The 15,480-nt window shown below is 49.9% G+C and overlaps 11 non-coding genes across 11 annotated transcripts; all 11 read left to right on the forward strand.

The window, feature by feature from the left end:
* The first annotated feature begins 398 nt into the window (after nucleotides 1-398).
* Nucleotides 399-696, forward strand: LOC147106919 (signal recognition particle RNA). The gene has a single exon (XR_015081132.1).
* A 1,139-nt stretch (nucleotides 697-1,835) lies between these two features.
* Nucleotides 1,836-2,125, forward strand: LOC147106920 (signal recognition particle RNA). Its single transcript, XR_015081227.1, has one exon.
* A 1,138-nt stretch (nucleotides 2,126-3,263) lies between these two features.
* Nucleotides 3,264-3,562, forward strand: LOC147106921 (signal recognition particle RNA). Its single transcript, XR_015081205.1, has one exon.
* A 1,138-nt stretch (nucleotides 3,563-4,700) lies between these two features.
* LOC147106922 (signal recognition particle RNA) lies at nucleotides 4,701-4,999 on the forward strand. The gene has a single exon (XR_015081206.1).
* Nucleotides 5,000-6,137: 1,138 nt separating this feature from the next.
* Nucleotides 6,138-6,435, forward strand: LOC147106923 (signal recognition particle RNA). The gene has a single exon (XR_015081133.1).
* Nucleotides 6,436-7,553: 1,118 nt separating this feature from the next.
* Nucleotides 7,554-7,852, forward strand: LOC147106924 (signal recognition particle RNA). Its single transcript, XR_015081217.1, has one exon.
* A 1,138-nt stretch (nucleotides 7,853-8,990) lies between these two features.
* On the forward strand, nucleotides 8,991-9,288 carry LOC147106925 (signal recognition particle RNA). Its single transcript, XR_015081220.1, has one exon.
* A 1,160-nt stretch (nucleotides 9,289-10,448) lies between these two features.
* LOC147106926 (signal recognition particle RNA) lies at nucleotides 10,449-10,746 on the forward strand. Its single transcript, XR_015081134.1, has one exon.
* A 1,138-nt stretch (nucleotides 10,747-11,884) lies between these two features.
* Nucleotides 11,885-12,183, forward strand: LOC147106927 (signal recognition particle RNA). The gene has a single exon (XR_015081219.1).
* Nucleotides 12,184-13,321: 1,138 nt separating this feature from the next.
* LOC147106928 (signal recognition particle RNA) lies at nucleotides 13,322-13,619 on the forward strand. Its single transcript, XR_015081135.1, has one exon.
* A 1,128-nt stretch (nucleotides 13,620-14,747) lies between these two features.
* LOC147106929 (signal recognition particle RNA) lies at nucleotides 14,748-15,046 on the forward strand. Its single transcript, XR_015081199.1, has one exon.
* The last annotated feature ends 434 nt before the right edge of the window (nucleotides 15,047-15,480 follow it).

A 15,480-nucleotide genomic window follows, 5' to 3' on the forward strand; every position in this document is an offset into this window, starting at 1 on the left:
AAACAATGCTCACTGATTGTGACTTGACCGCTTCACTTAGTAAGAACTGTGCGTCAGTGAGATATTTTACATCAGAAATGACTCTGCTCCTCCGTGCTGCAATCCTCGCAGCAAACGCGAATCTGAACGACAGCCAACCGACACGCCGCCTGTCACATTTTGCAAGGCACTGATACTTGCGCTGAAGGCTAGTATAGCCGAATAGAATCGGAATGCTGTCCTTGCCCAGAAATGTGCAATCACTGAAATTGTCTTGATGTTCTTACTTAGTCGTCACCGGAGCATGCAATGACACCAGATGAGTAAAGGAAGCACAGCATCATACCTGCATTAACTCAGTGCAGGCGAGCAGCTGCTGCCATTTTGAACTGAAGGCAGCTGAAACAAGAGCAAAAGCTGCCGGGTGCGGTGGCGCGCACCTGTGATCCCGCTGCTGGGAGGCTGAGGCTGTAGGATTGCTTGAGGTCAGGAGTTCTGGGCTGCCGTCTTCTGTGCCGATCGGGTGTCCGCACTAAGAGCAGTATCCACATGGTGGTCCTAGGATAACCTGGGCTCACCAGGTCGGATAAAGCGGGGTGAACCGGCCCAGGTCGGAAACGGAGCAGGTCAAAGCCCCCGTGCTGCTCGGTAGTCGGGTCGCACTTGTGAATAGAGGCTGCAGTGCAGCCTGGCCAATACAGTGAGACGCATCCTTTTCCCACTCTCTGCTTTACAACAAACAAACAAACAAAAAACCTCCACACGTGTCCATCAGCCAACACTGCAAACAAACTCGCTGCCTTTTCTCCCCACATTCAGTCACACCACACTAATCTTGCGACCCGCAATGATTTCCCCTCTCACATCCAATATCATCGCCACAACAAAGCCTCACACTTTACAACATCTTAATCTTCACCAGCCCCCCACGCACATGCACACACACTCTCCCCATCATTATCATCACGGCATTTTACTACCACATTCCCCACTTTGTCTCCGTCACATTCAACTCACGCTTACTGCTCCCTGCTGCTCACTGCAGCCACTGCACTTACAAAATCTCCACTTTACACAATTATGCTCGCCGCGGCCACGAGAGAGCGCAAATCTCATTTCATTCTCCTCCACACTTGACCCACTACTAAATGGCATACATTTAGTTTGGCAATCACTCACATTCAATCTAATTCTTTGCTCGTTTCCTACCCTTTCACTCATTCAGTTATGCAATTCACTGTTTTTCCAACATTAGCAGCTCTCGACGCTGCGGGCTGCATTTTACTCACTGCAAATGCAACCGAGCGAGACACAGCAAAAGTTTCCTTATAATTTACACTGACTCAACTTATCTCCAAGCCCCATTGTGAGATCACCGAAAGCCCACTGTTCAACGTCGTCGCTACTTAATGTAACCCGAAGGAGAAGGCCTGGGCAGAAGATAGGGGCCGAGGAAACAAACAATGCTCACTGATTGTGACTTGACCGCTTCACTTAGTAAGAACTGTGCGTCAGTGAGATATTTTACATCAGAAATGACTCTGCTCCTCCGTGCTGCAATCCTCGCAGCAAACGCGAATCTGAACGACAGCCAACCGACACGCCGCCTGTCACATTTTGCAAGGCACTGATACTTGCGCTGAAGGCTAGTATAGCCGAATAGAATCGGAATGCTGTCCTTGCCCAGAAATGTGCAATCACTGAAATTGTCTTGATGTTCTTACTTAGTCGTCACCGGAGCATGCAATGACACCAGATGAGTAAAGGAAGCACAGCATCATACCTGCATTAACTCAGTGCAGGCGAGCAGCTGCTGCCATTTTGAACTGAAGGCAGCTGAAACAAGAGCAAAAGCTGCCGGGTGCGGTGGCGCGCACCTGTGATTCCGCGGCTGAGGCTGTAGAATTGCTTGAGGTCAGGAGTTCTGGGCTGCCGTCTTCTGTGCCGATCGGGTGTCCGCACTAAGAGCAGTATCCACATGGTGGTCCTAGGAGAACCTGGGCTCACCAGGTCGGATAAAGCGGGGTGAACCGGCCCAGGTCGGAAACGGAGCAGGTCAAAGCCCCCGTGCTGCTCGGTAGTCGGGTCGCACTTGTGAATAGAGGCTGCAGTGCAGCCTGGCCAATACAGTGAGACGCATCCTTTTCCCACTCTCTGCTTTACTACAAACAAACAAACAAAAAACCTCCACACGTGTCCATCGCCAACACTGCAAACAAACTCGCTGCCTTTTCTCCCCACATTCAGTCACACCACACTAATCTTGCGACCCGCAATGATTTCCCCTCTCACATCCAATATCATCGCCACAACAAAGCCTCACACTTTACAACATCTTAATCTTCAACAGCCCCCCACGCACATGCACACACACTCTCCCCATCATTATCATCACGGCATTTTACTACCACATTCCCCACTTTGTCTCCGTCACATTCAACTCACGCTTACTGCTCCCTGCTGCTCACTGCAGCCACTGCACTTACAAAATCTCCACTTTACACAATTATGCTCGCCGCGGCCACGAGAGAGCGCAAATCTAATTTCATTCTCCTCCACACTTGACCCACTACTAAATGGCATACATTTAGTTTGGCAATCACTCACATTCAATCTAATTCTTTGCTCGTTTCCTACCCTTTCACTCATTCAGTTATGCAATTCACTGTTTTTCCAACATTAGCAGCTCTCGACGCTGCGGGCTGCATTTTACTCACTGCAAATGCAACCGAGCGAGACACAGCAAAAGTTTCCTTATAATTTACACTGACTCAACTTATCTCCAAGCCCCATTGTGAGATCACCGAAAGCCCACTGTTCAACGTCGTCGCTACTTAATGTAACCCGAAGGAGAAGGCCAGGGCAGAAGATAGGGGCCGAGGAAACAAACAATGCTCACTGATTGTGACTTGACCGCTTCACTTAGTAAGAACTGTGCGTCAGTGAGATATTTTACATCAGAAATGACTCTGCTCCTCCGTGCTGCAATCCTCGCAGCAAACGCGAATCTGAACGACAGCCAACCGACACGCCGCCTGTCACATTTTGCAAGGCACTGATACTTGCGCTGAAGGCTAGTATAGCCGAATAGAATCGGAATGCTGTCCTTGCCCAGAAATGTGCAATCACTGAAATTGTCTTGATGTTCTTACTTAGTCGTCACCGGAGCATGCAATGACACCAGATGAGTAAAGGAAGCACAGCATCATACCTGCATTAACTCAGTGCAGGCGAGCAGCTGCTGCCATTTTGAACTGAAGGCAGCTGAAACAAGAGCAAAAGCTGCCGGGTGCGGTGGCGCGCACCTGTGATCCCGCTGCTGGGAGGCTGAGGCTGTAGAGATTGCTTGAGGTCAGGAGTTCTGGGCTGCCGTCTTCTGTGCCAATCGGGTGTCCGCACTAAGAGCAGTATCCACATGGTGGTCCTAGGATAACCTGGGCTCACCAGGTCGGATAAAGCGGGGTGAACCGGCCCAGGTCGGAAACGGAGCAGGTCAAAGCCCCCGTGCTGCTCGGTAGTCGGGTCGCACTTGTGAATAGAGGCTGCAGTGCAGCCTGGCCAATACAGTGAGACGCATCCTTTTCCCACTCTCTGCTTTACAACAAACAAACAAACAAAAAACCTCCACACGTGTCCATCGCCAACACTGCAAACAAACTCGCTGCCTTTTCTCCCCACATTCAGTCACACCACACTAATCTTGCGACCCGCAATGATTTCCCCTCTCACATCCAATATCATCGCCACAACAAAGCCTCACACTTTACAACATCTTAATCTTCACCAGCCCCCCACGCACATGCACACACACTCTCCCCATCATTATCATCACGGCATTTTACTACCACATTCCCCACTTTGTCTCCGTCACATTCAACTCACGCTTACTGCTCCCTGCTGCTCACTGCAGCCACTGCACTTACAAAATCTCCACTTTACACAATTATGCTCGCCGCGGCCACGAGAGAGCGCAAATCTCATTTCATTCTCCTCCACACTTGACCCACTACTAAATGGCATACATTTAGTTTGGCAATCACTCACATTCAATCTAATTCTTTGCTCGTTTCCTACCCTTTCACTCATTCAGTTATGCAATTCACTGTTTTTCCAACATTAGCAGCTCTCGACGCTGCGGGCTGCATTTTACTCACTGCAAATGCAACCGAGCGAGACACAGCAAAAGTTTCCTTATAATTTACACTGACTCAACTTATCTCCAAGCCCCATTGTGAGATCACCGAAAGCCCACTGTTCAACGTCGTCGCTACTTAATGTAACCCGAAGGAGAAGGCCAGGGCAGAAGATAGGGGCCGAGGAAACAAACAATGCTCACTGATTGTGACTTGACCGCTTCACTTAGTAAGAACTGTGCGTCAGTGAGATATTTTACATCAGAAATGACTCTGCTCCTCCGTGCTGCAATCCTCGCAGCAAACGCGAATCTGAACGACAGCCAACCGACACGCCGCCTGTCACATTTTGCAAGGCACTGATACTTGCGCTGAAGGCTAGTATAGCCGAATAGAATCGGAATGCTGTCCTTGCCCAGAAATGTGCAATCACTGAAATTGTCTTGATGTTCTTACTTAGTCGTCACCGGAGCATGCAATGACACCAGATGAGTAAAGGAAGCACAGCATCATACCTGCATTAACTCAGTGCAGGCGAGCAGCTGCTGCCATTTTGAACTGAAGGCAGCTGAAACAAGAGCAAAAGCTGCCGGGTGCGGTGGCGCGCACCTGTGATCCCGCTGCTGGGAGGCTGAGGCTGTAGAGATTGCTTGAGGTCAGGAGTTCTGGGCTGCCGTCTTCTGTGCCAATCGGGTGTCCGCACTAAGAGCAGTATCCACATGGTGGTCCTAGGATAACCTGGGCTCACCAGGTCGGATAAAGCGGGGTGAACCGGCCCAGGTCGGAAACGGAGCAGGTCAAAGCCCCCGTGCTGCTCGGTAGTCGGGTCGCACTTGTGAATAGAGGCTGCAGTGCAGCCTGGCCAATACAGTGAGACGCATCCTTTTCCCACTCTCTGCTTTACAACAAACAAACAAACAAAAAACCTCCACACGTGTCCATCGCCAACACTGCAAACAAACTCGCTGCCTTTTCTCCCCACATTCAGTCACACCACACTAATCTTGCGACCCGCAATGATTTCCCCTCTCACATCCAATATCATCGCCACAACAAAGCCTCACACTTTACAACATCTTAATCTTCACCAGCCCCCCACGCACATGCACACACACTCTCCCCATCATTATCATCACGGCATTTTACTACCACATTCCCCACTTTGTCTCCGTCACATTCAACTCACGCTTACTGCTCCCTGCTGCTCACTGCAGCCACTGCACTTACAAAATCTCCACTTTACACAATTATGCTCGCCGCGGCCACGAGAGAGCGCAAATCTCATTTCATTCTCCTCCACACTTGACCCACTACTAAATGGCATACATTTAGTTTGGCAATCACTCACATTCAATCTAATTCTTTGCTCGTTTCCTACCCTTTCACTCATTCAGTTATGCAATTCACTGTTTTTCCAACATTAGCAGCTCTCGACGCTGCGGGCTGCATTTTACTCACTGCAAATGCAACCGAGCGAGACACAGCAAAAGTTTCCTTATAATTTACACTGACTCAACTTATCTCCAAGCCCCATTGTGAGATCACCGAAAGCCCACTGTTCAACGTCGTCGCTACTTAATGTAACCCGAAGGAGAAGGCCAGGGCAGAAGATAGGGGCCGAGGAAACAAACAATGCTCACTGATTGTGACTTGACCGCTTCACTTAGTAAGAACTGTGCGTCAGTGAGATATTTTACATCAGAAATGACTCTGCTCCTCCGTGCTGCAATCCTCGCAGCAAACGCGAATCTGAACGACAGCCAACCGACACGCCGCCTGTCACATTTTGCAAGGCACTGATACTTGCGCTGAAGGCTAGTATAGCCGAATAGAATCGGAATGCTGTCCTTGCCCAGAAATGTGCAATCACTGAAATTGTCTTGATGTTCTTACTTAGTCGTCACCGGAGCATGCAATGACACCAGATGAGTAAAGGAAGCACAGCATCATACCTGCATTAACTCAGTGCAGGCGAGCAGCTGCTGCCATTTTGAACTGAAGGCAGCTGAAACAAGAGCAAAAGCTGCCGGGTGCGGTGGCGCGCACCTGTGATCCCGCTGCTGGGAGGCTGAGGCTGTAGGATTGCTTGAGGTCAGGAGTTCTGGGCTGCCGTCTTCTGTGCCGATCGGGTGTCCGCACTAAGAGCAGTATCCACATGGTGGTCCTAGGATAACCTGGGCTCACCAGGTCGGATAAAGCGGGGTGAACCGGCCCAGGTCGGAAACGGAGCAGGTCAAAGCCCCCGTGCTGCTCGGTAGTCGGGTCGCACTTGTGAATAGAGGCTGCAGTGCAGCCTGGCCAATACAGTGAGACGCATCCTTTTCCCACTCTCTGCTTTACAACAAACAAACAAACAAAAAACCTCCACACGTGTCCATCGCCAACACTGCAAACAAACTCGCTGCCTTTTCTCCCCACATTCAGTCGCACCACACTAATCTTGCGAGCCGCAATGATTTCCCCTCTCACATCCAATATCATCGCCACAACAAAGCCTCACACTTTACAACATCTTAATCTTCACCAGCCCCCCACGCACATGCACACACACTCTCCCCATCATTATCATCACGGCATTTTACTACCACATTCCCCACTTTGTCTCCGTCACATTCAACTCACGCTTACTGCTCACTGCAGCCACTGCACTTACAAAATCTCCACTTTACACAATTATGCTCGCCGCGGCCACGAGAGAGCGCAAATCTCATTTCATTCTCCTCCACACTTGACCCACTACTAAATGGCATACATTTAGTTTGGCAATCACTCACATTCAATCTAATTCTTTGCTCGTTTCCTACCCTTTCACTCATTCAGTTATGCAATTCACTGTTTTTCCAACATTAGCAGCTCTCGACGCTGCGGGCTGCATTTTACTCACTGCAAATGCAACCGAGCGAGACACAGCAAAAGTTTCCTTATAATTTACACTGACTCAACTTATCTCCAAGCCCCATTGTGAGATCACCGAAAGCCCACTGTTCAACGTCGTCGCTACTTAATGTAACCCGAAGGAGAAGGCCAGGGCAGAAGATAGGGGCCGAGGAAACAAACAATGCTCACTGATTGTGACTTGACCGCTTCACTTAGTAAGAACTGTGCGTCAGTGAGATATTTTACATCAGAAATGACTCTGCTCCTCCGTGCTGCAATCCTCGCAGCAAACGCGAATCTGAACGACAGCCAACCGACACGCCGCCTGTCACATTTTGCAAGGCACTGATACTTGCGCTGAAGGCTAGTATAGCCGAATAGAATCGGAATGCTGTCCTTGCCCAGAAATGTGCAATCACTGAAATTGTCTTGATGTTCTTACTTAGTCGTCACCGGAGCATGCAATGACACCAGATGAGTAAAGGAAGCACAGCATCATACCTGCATTAACTCAGTGCAGGCGAGCATTTTGAACTGAAGGCAGCTGAAACAAGAGCAAAAGCTGCCGGATGCGGTGGCGCGCACCTGTGATCCCGCTGCTGGGAGGCTGAGGCTGTAGAGATTGCTTGAGGTCAGGAGTTCTGGGCTGCCGTCTTCTGTGCCGATCGGGTGTCCGCACTAAGAGCAGTATCCACATGGTGGTCCTAGGATAACCTGGGCTCACCAGGTCGGATAAAGCGGGGTGAACTGGCCCAGGTCGGAAACGGAGCAGGTCAAAGCCCCCGTGCTGCTCGGTAGTCGGGTCGCACTTGTGAATAGAGGCTGCAGTGCAGCCTGGCCAATACAGTGAGACGCATCCTTTTCCCACTCTCTGCTTTACAACAAACAAACAAACAAAAAACCTCCACACGTGTCCATCGCCAACACTGCAAACAAACTCGCTGCCTTTTCTCCCCACATTCAGTCACACCACACTAATCTTGCGACCCGCAATGATTTCCCCTCTCACATCCAATATCATCGCCACAACAAAGCCTCACACTTTACAACATCTTAATCTTCACCAGCCCCCCACGCACATGCACACACACTCTCCCCATCATTATCATCACGGCATTTTACTACCACATTCCCCACTTTGTCTCCGTCACATTCAACTCACGCTTACTGCTCCCTGCTGCTCACTGCAGCCACTGCACTTACAAAATCTCCACTTTACACAATTATGCTCGCCGCGGCCACGAGAGAGCGCAAATCTCATTTCATTCTCCTCCACACTTGACCCACTACTAAATGGCATACATTTAGTTTGGCAATCACTCACATTCAATCTAATTCTTTGCTCGTTTCCTACCCTTTCACTCATTCAGTTATGCAATTCACTGTTTTTCCAACATTAGCAGCTCTCGACGCTGCGGGCTGCATTTTACTCACTGCAAATGCAACCGAGCGAGACACAGCAAAAGTTTCCTTATAATTTGCACTGACTCAACTTATCTCCAAGCCCCATTGTGAGATCACCGAAAGCCCACTGTTCAACGTCGTCGCTACTTAATGTAACCCGAAGGAGAAGGCCAGGGCAGAAGATAGGGGCCGAGGAAACAAACAATGCTCACTGATTGTGACTTGACCGCTTCACTTAGTAAGAACTGTGCGTCAGTGAGATATTTTACATCAGAAATGACTCTGCTCCTCCGTGCTGCAATCCTCGCAGCAAACGCGAATCTGAACGACAGCCAACCGACACGCCGCCTGTCACATTTTGCAAGGCACTGATACTTGCGCTGAAGGCTAGTATAGCCGAATAGAATCGGAATGCTGTCCTTGCCCAGAAATGTGCAATCACTGAAATTGTCTTGATGTTCTTACTTAGTCGTCACCGGAGCATGCAATGACACCAGATGAGTAAAGGAAGCACAGCATCATACCTGCATTAACTCAGTGCAGGCGAGCAGCTGCTGCCATTTTGAACTGAAGGCAGCTGAAACAAGAGCAAAAGCTGCCGGGTGCGGTGGCGCGCACCTGTGATCCCGCTGCTGGGAGGCTGAGGCTGTAGGATTGCTTGAGGTCAGGAGTTCTGGGCTGCCGTCTTCTGTGCCGATCGGGTGTCCGCACTAAGAGCAGTATCCACATGGTAGTCCTAGGATAACCTGGGCTCACCAGGTCGGATAAAGCGCGGTGAACCGGCCCAGGTCGGAAACGGAGCAGGTCAAAGCCCCCGTGCTGCTCGGTAGTCGGGTCGCCCTTGTGAATAGAGGCTGCAGTGCAGCCTGGCCAATACAGTGAGACGCATCCTTTTCCCACTCTCTGCTTTACAACAAACAAACAAACAAAAAACCTCCACACGTGTCCATCGCCAACACTGCAAACAAACTCGCTGCCTTTTCTCCCCACATTCAGTCACACCACACTAATCTTGCGACCCGCAATGATTTCCCCTCTCACATCCAATATCATCGCCACAACAAAGCCTCACACTTTACAACATCTTAATCTTCACCAGCCCCCCACGCACATGCACACACACTCTCCCCATCATTATCATCACGGCATTTTACTACCACATTCCCCACTTTGTCTCCGTCACATTCAACTCACGCTTACTGCTCCCTGCTGCTCACTGCAGCCACTGCACTTACAAAATCTCCACTTTACACAATTATGCTCGCCGCGGCCACGAGAGAGCGCAAATCTCATTTCATTCTCCTCCACACTTGACCCACTCCTAAATGGCATACATTTAGTTTGGCAATCACTCACATTTAGTTTGGCAATCACTCACATTCAATCTAATTCTTTGCTCGTTTCCTACCCTTTCACTCATTCAGTTATGCAATTCACTGTTTTTCCAACATTAGCAGCTCTCGACGCTGCGGGCTGCATTTTACTCACTGCAAATGCAACCGAGCGAGACACAGCAAAAGTTTCCTTATAATTTACACTGACTCAACTTATCTCCAAGCCCCATTGTGAGATCACCGAAAGCCCACTGTTCAACGTCGTCGCTACTTAATGTAACCCGAAGGAGAAGGCCAGGGCAGAAGATAGGGGCCGAGGAAACAAACAATGCTCACTGATTGTGACTTGACCGCTTCACTTAGTAAGAACTGTGCGTCAGTGAGATATTTTACATCAGAAATGACTCTGCTCCTCCGTGCTGCAATCCTCGCAGCAAACGCGAATCTGAACGACAGCCAACCGACACGCCGCCTGTCACATTTTGCAAGGCACTGATACTTGCGCTGAAGGCTAGTATAGCCGAATAGAATCGGAATGCTGTCCTTGCCCAGAAATGTGCAATCACTGAAATTGTCTTGATGTTCTTACTTAGTCGTCACCGGAGCATGCAATGACACCAGATGAGTAAAGGAAGCACAGCATCATACCTGCATTAACTCAGTGCAGGCGAGCAGCTGCTGCCATTTTGAACTGAAGGCAGCTGAAACAAGAGCAAAAGCTGCCGGGTGCGGTGGCGCGCACCTGTGATCCCGCTGCTGGGAGGCTGAGGCTGTAGGATTGCTTGAGGTCAGGAGTTCTGGGCTGCCGTCTTCTGTGCCGATCGGGTGTCCGCACTAAGAGCAGTATCCACATGGTGGTCCTAGGATAACCTGGGCTCACCAGGTCGGATAAAGCGGGGTGAACCGGCCCAGGTCGGAAACGGAGCAGGTCAAAGCCCCCGTGCTGCTCGGTAGTCGGGTCGCACTTGTGAATAGAGGCTGCAGTGCAGCCTGGCCAATACAGTGAGACGCATCCTTTTCCCACTCTCTGCTTTACAACAAACAAACAAACAAAAAACCTCCACACGTGTCCATCGCCAACACTGCAAACAAACTCGCTGCCTTTTCTCCCCACATTCAGTCACACCACACTAATCTTGCGACCCGCAATGATTTCCCCTCTCACATCCAATATCATCGCCACAACAAAGCCTCACACTTTACAACATCTTAATCTTCACCAGCCCCCCACGCACATGCACACACACTCTCCCCATCATTATCATCACGGCATTTTACTACCACATTCCCCACTTTGTCTCCGTCACATTCAACTCACGCTTACTGCTCCCTGCTGCTCACTGCAGCCACTGCACTTACAAAATCTCCACTTTACACAATTATGCTCGCCGCGGCCACGAGAGAGCGCAAATCTCATTTCATTCTCCTCCACACTTGACCCACTCCTAAATGGCATACATTTAGTTTGGCAATCACTCACATTCAATCTAATTCTTTGCTCGTTTCCTACCCTTTCACTCATTCAGTTATGCAATTCACTGTTTTTCCAACATTAGCCGCTCTCGACGCTGCGGGCTGCATTTTACTCACTGCAAATGCAACCGAGCGAGACACAGCAAAAGTTTCCTTATAATTTACACTGACTCAACTTATCTCCAAGCCCCATTGTGAGATCACCGAAAGCCCACTGTTCAACGTCGTCGCTACTTAATGTAACCCGAAGGAGAAAGCCAGGGCAGAAGATAGGGGCCGAGGAAACAAACAATGCTCACTGATTGTGACTTGACCGCTTCACTTAGTAAGAACTGTGCGTCAGTGAGATATTTTACATCAGAAATGACTCTGCTCCTCCGTGCTGCAATCCTCGCAGCAAACGCGAATCTGAACGACAGCCAACCGACACGCCGCCTGTCACATTTTGCAAGGCACTGATACTTGCGCTGAAGGCTAGTATAGCCGAATAGAATCGGAATGCTGTCCTTGCCCAGAAATGTGCAATCACTGAAATTGTCTTGATGTTCTTACTTAGTCGTCACCGGAGCATGCAATGACACCAGATGAGTAAAGGAAGCACAGCATCATACCTGCATTAACTCAGTGCAGGCGAGCAGCTGCTGCCATTTTGAACTGAAGGCAGCTGAAACAAGAGCAAAAGCTGCCGGGTGCGGTGGCGCGCACCTGTGATCCCGCTGCTGGGAGGCTGAGGCTGTAGGTATTGCTTGAGGTCACGAGTTCTGGGCTGCCGTCTTCTGTGCCGATCGGGTGTCCGCACTAAGAGCAGTATCCACATGGTGGTCCTAGGATAACCTGGGCTCACCAGGTCGGATAAAGCGGGGTGAACCGGCCCAGGTCGGAAACGGAGCAGGTCAAAGCCCCCGTGCTGCTCGGTAGTCGGGTCGCACTTGTGAATAGAGGCTGCAGTGCAGCCTGGCCAATACAGTGAGACGCATCCTTTTCCCACTCTCTGCTTTACAACAAACAAACAAACAAAAAACCTCCACACGTGTCCATCGCCAACACTGCAAACAAACTCGCTGCCTTTTCTCCCCACATTCAGTCGCACCACACTAATCTTGCGAGCCGCAATGATTTCCCCTCTCACATCCAATATCATCGCCACAACAAAGCCTCACACTTTACAACATCTTAATCTTCACCAGCCCCCCACGCACATGCACACACACTCTCCCCATCATTATCATCACGGCATTTTACTACCACATTCCCCACTTTGTCTCCGTCACATTCAACTCACGCTTACTGCTCCCTGCTGCTCACTGCAGCCACTGCACTTACAAAATCTCCACTTTACACAATTATGCTCGCCGCGGCCACGAGAGAGCGCAAATCTCATTTCATTCTCCTCCACACTTGACCCACTACTAAATGGCATACATTTAGTTTGGCAATCACTCACATTCAATCTAATTCTTTGCTCGTTTCCTACCCTTTCACTCATTCAGTTATGCAATTCACTGTTTTTCCAACATTAGCAGCTCTCGACGCTGCGGGCTGCATTTTACTCACTGCAAATGCAACCGAGCGAGACACAGCAAAAGTTTCCTTATAATTTACACTGACTCAACTTATCTCCAAGCCCCATTGTGAGATCACCGAAAGCCCACTGTTCAACGTCGTCGCTACTTAATGTAACCCGAAGGAGAAGGCCAGGGCAGAAGATAGGGGCCGAGGAAACAAACAATGCTCACTGATTGTGACTTGACCGCTTCACTTAGTAAGAACTGTGCGTCAGTGAGATATTTTACATCAGAAATGACTCTGCTCCTCCGTGCTGCAATCCTCGCAGCAAACGCGAATCTGAACGACAGCCAACCGACACGCCGCCTGTCACATTTTGCAAGGCACTGATACTTGCGCTGAAGGCTAGTATAGCCGAATAGAATCGGAATGCTGTCCTTGCCCAGAAATGTGCAATCACTGAAATTGTCTTGATGTTCTTACTTAGTCGTCACCGGAGCATGCAATGACACCAGATGAGTAAAGGAAGCACAGCATCATACCTGCATTAACTCAGTGCAGGCGAGCAGCTGCTGCCATTTTGAACTGAAGGCAGCTGAAACAAGAGCAAAAGCTGCCGGGTGCGGTGGCGCGCACCTGTGATCCCGCTGCTGGGAGGCTGAGGCTGTAGGATTGCTTGAGGTCAGGAGTTCTGGGCTGCCGTCTTCTGTGCCGATCGGGTGTCCGCACTAAGAGCAGTATCCACATGGTGGTCCTAGGATAACCTGGGCTCACCAGGTCGGATAAAGCGGGGTGAACCGGCCCAGGTCGGAAACGGAGCAGGTCAAAGCCCCCGTGCTGCTCGGTAGTCGGGTCGCACTTGTGAATAGAGGCTGCAGTGCAGCCTGGCCAATACAGTGAGACGCATCCTTTTCCCACTCTCTGCTTTACAACAAACAAACAAACAAAAAACCTCCACACGTGTCCATCGCCAACACTGCAAACAAACTCGCTGCCTTTTCTCCCCACATTCAGTCGCACCACACTAATCTTGCGAGCCGCAATGATTTCCCCTCTCACATCCAATATCATCGCCACAACAAAGCCTCACACTTTACAACATCTTAATCTTCACCAGCCCCCCACGCACATGCACACACACTCTCCCCATCATTATCATCACGGCATTTTACTACCACATTCCCCACTTTGTCTCCGTCACATTCAACTCACGCTTACTGCTCCCTGCTGCTCACTGCAGCCACTGCACTTACAAAATCTCCACTTTACACAATTATGCTCGCCGCGGCCACGAGAGAGCGCAAATCTCATTTCATTCTCCTCCACACTTGACCCACTACTAAATGGCATACATTTAGTTTGGCAATCACTCACATTCAATCTAATTCTTTGCTCGTTTCCTACCCTTTCACTCATTCAGTTATGCAATTCACTGTTTTTCCAACATTAGCAGCTCTCGACGCTGCGGGCTGCATTTTACTCACTGCAAATGCAACCGAGCGAGACACAGCAAAAGTTTCCTTATAATTTACACTGACTCAACTTATCTCCAAGCCCCATTGTGAGATCACCGAAAGCCCACTGTTCAACGTCGTCGCTACTTAATGTAACCCGAAGGAGAAGGCCAGGGCAGAAGATAGGGGCCGAGGAAACAAACAATGCTCACTGATTGTGACTTGACCGCTTCACTTAGTAAGAACTGTGCGTCAGTGAGATATTTTACATCAGAAATGACTCTGCTCCTCCGTGCTGCAATCCTCGCAGCAAACGCGAATCTGAACGACAGCCAACCGACACGCCGCCTGTCACATTTTGCAAGGCACTGATACTTGCGCTGAAGGCTAGTATAGCCGAATAGAATCGGAATGCTGTCCTTGCCCAGAAATGTGCAATCACTGAAATTGTCTTGATGTTCTTACTTAGTCGTCACCGGAGCATGCAATGACACCAGATGAGTAAAGGAAGCACAGCATCATACCTGCATTAACTCAGTGCAGGCGAGCATTTTGAACTGAAGGCAGCTGAAACAAGAGCAAAAGCTGCCGGGTGCGGTGGCGCGCACCTGTGATCCCGCTGCTGGGAGGCTGAGGCTGTAGAGATTGCTTGAGGTCAGGAGTTCTGGGCTGCCGTCTTCTGTGCCGATCGGGTGTCCGCACTAAGAGCAGTATCCACATGGTGGTCCTAGGATAACCTGGGCTCACCAGGTCGGATAAAGCGGGGTGAACTGGCCCAGGTCGGAAACGGAGCAGGTCAAAGCCCCCGTGCTGCTCGGTAGTCGGGTCGCACTTGTGAATAGAGGCTGCAGTGCAGCCTGGCCAATACAGTGAGACGCATCCTTTTCCCACTCTCTGCTTTACAACAAACAAACAAACAAAAAACCTCCACACGTGTCCATCGCCAACACTGCAAACAAACTCGCTGCCTTTTCTCCCCACATTCAGTCACACCACACTAATCTTGCGACCCGCAATGATTTCCCCTCTCACATCCAATATCATCGCCACAACAAAGCCTCACACTTTACAACATCTTAATCTTCACCAGCCCCCCACGCACATGCACACACACTCTCCCCATCATTATCATCACGGCATTTTACTACCACATTCCCCACTTTGTCTCCGTCACATTCAACTCACGCTTACTGCTCCCTGCTGCTCACTGCAGCCACTGCACTTACAAAATCTCCACTTTACACAATTATGCTCGCCGCGGCCACGAGAGAGCGCAAATCTCATTTCATTCTCCTCCACACTTGACCCACTACTAAATGG

This window comes from Somniosus microcephalus, chromosome 15, assembly GCF_052327205.1.
Source record: "Somniosus microcephalus isolate GS21.2 chromosome 15, FLI_Smic_1.0, whole genome shotgun sequence".
Classification (NCBI taxonomy): domain Eukaryota; kingdom Metazoa; phylum Chordata; class Chondrichthyes; order Squaliformes; family Somniosidae; genus Somniosus; species Somniosus microcephalus.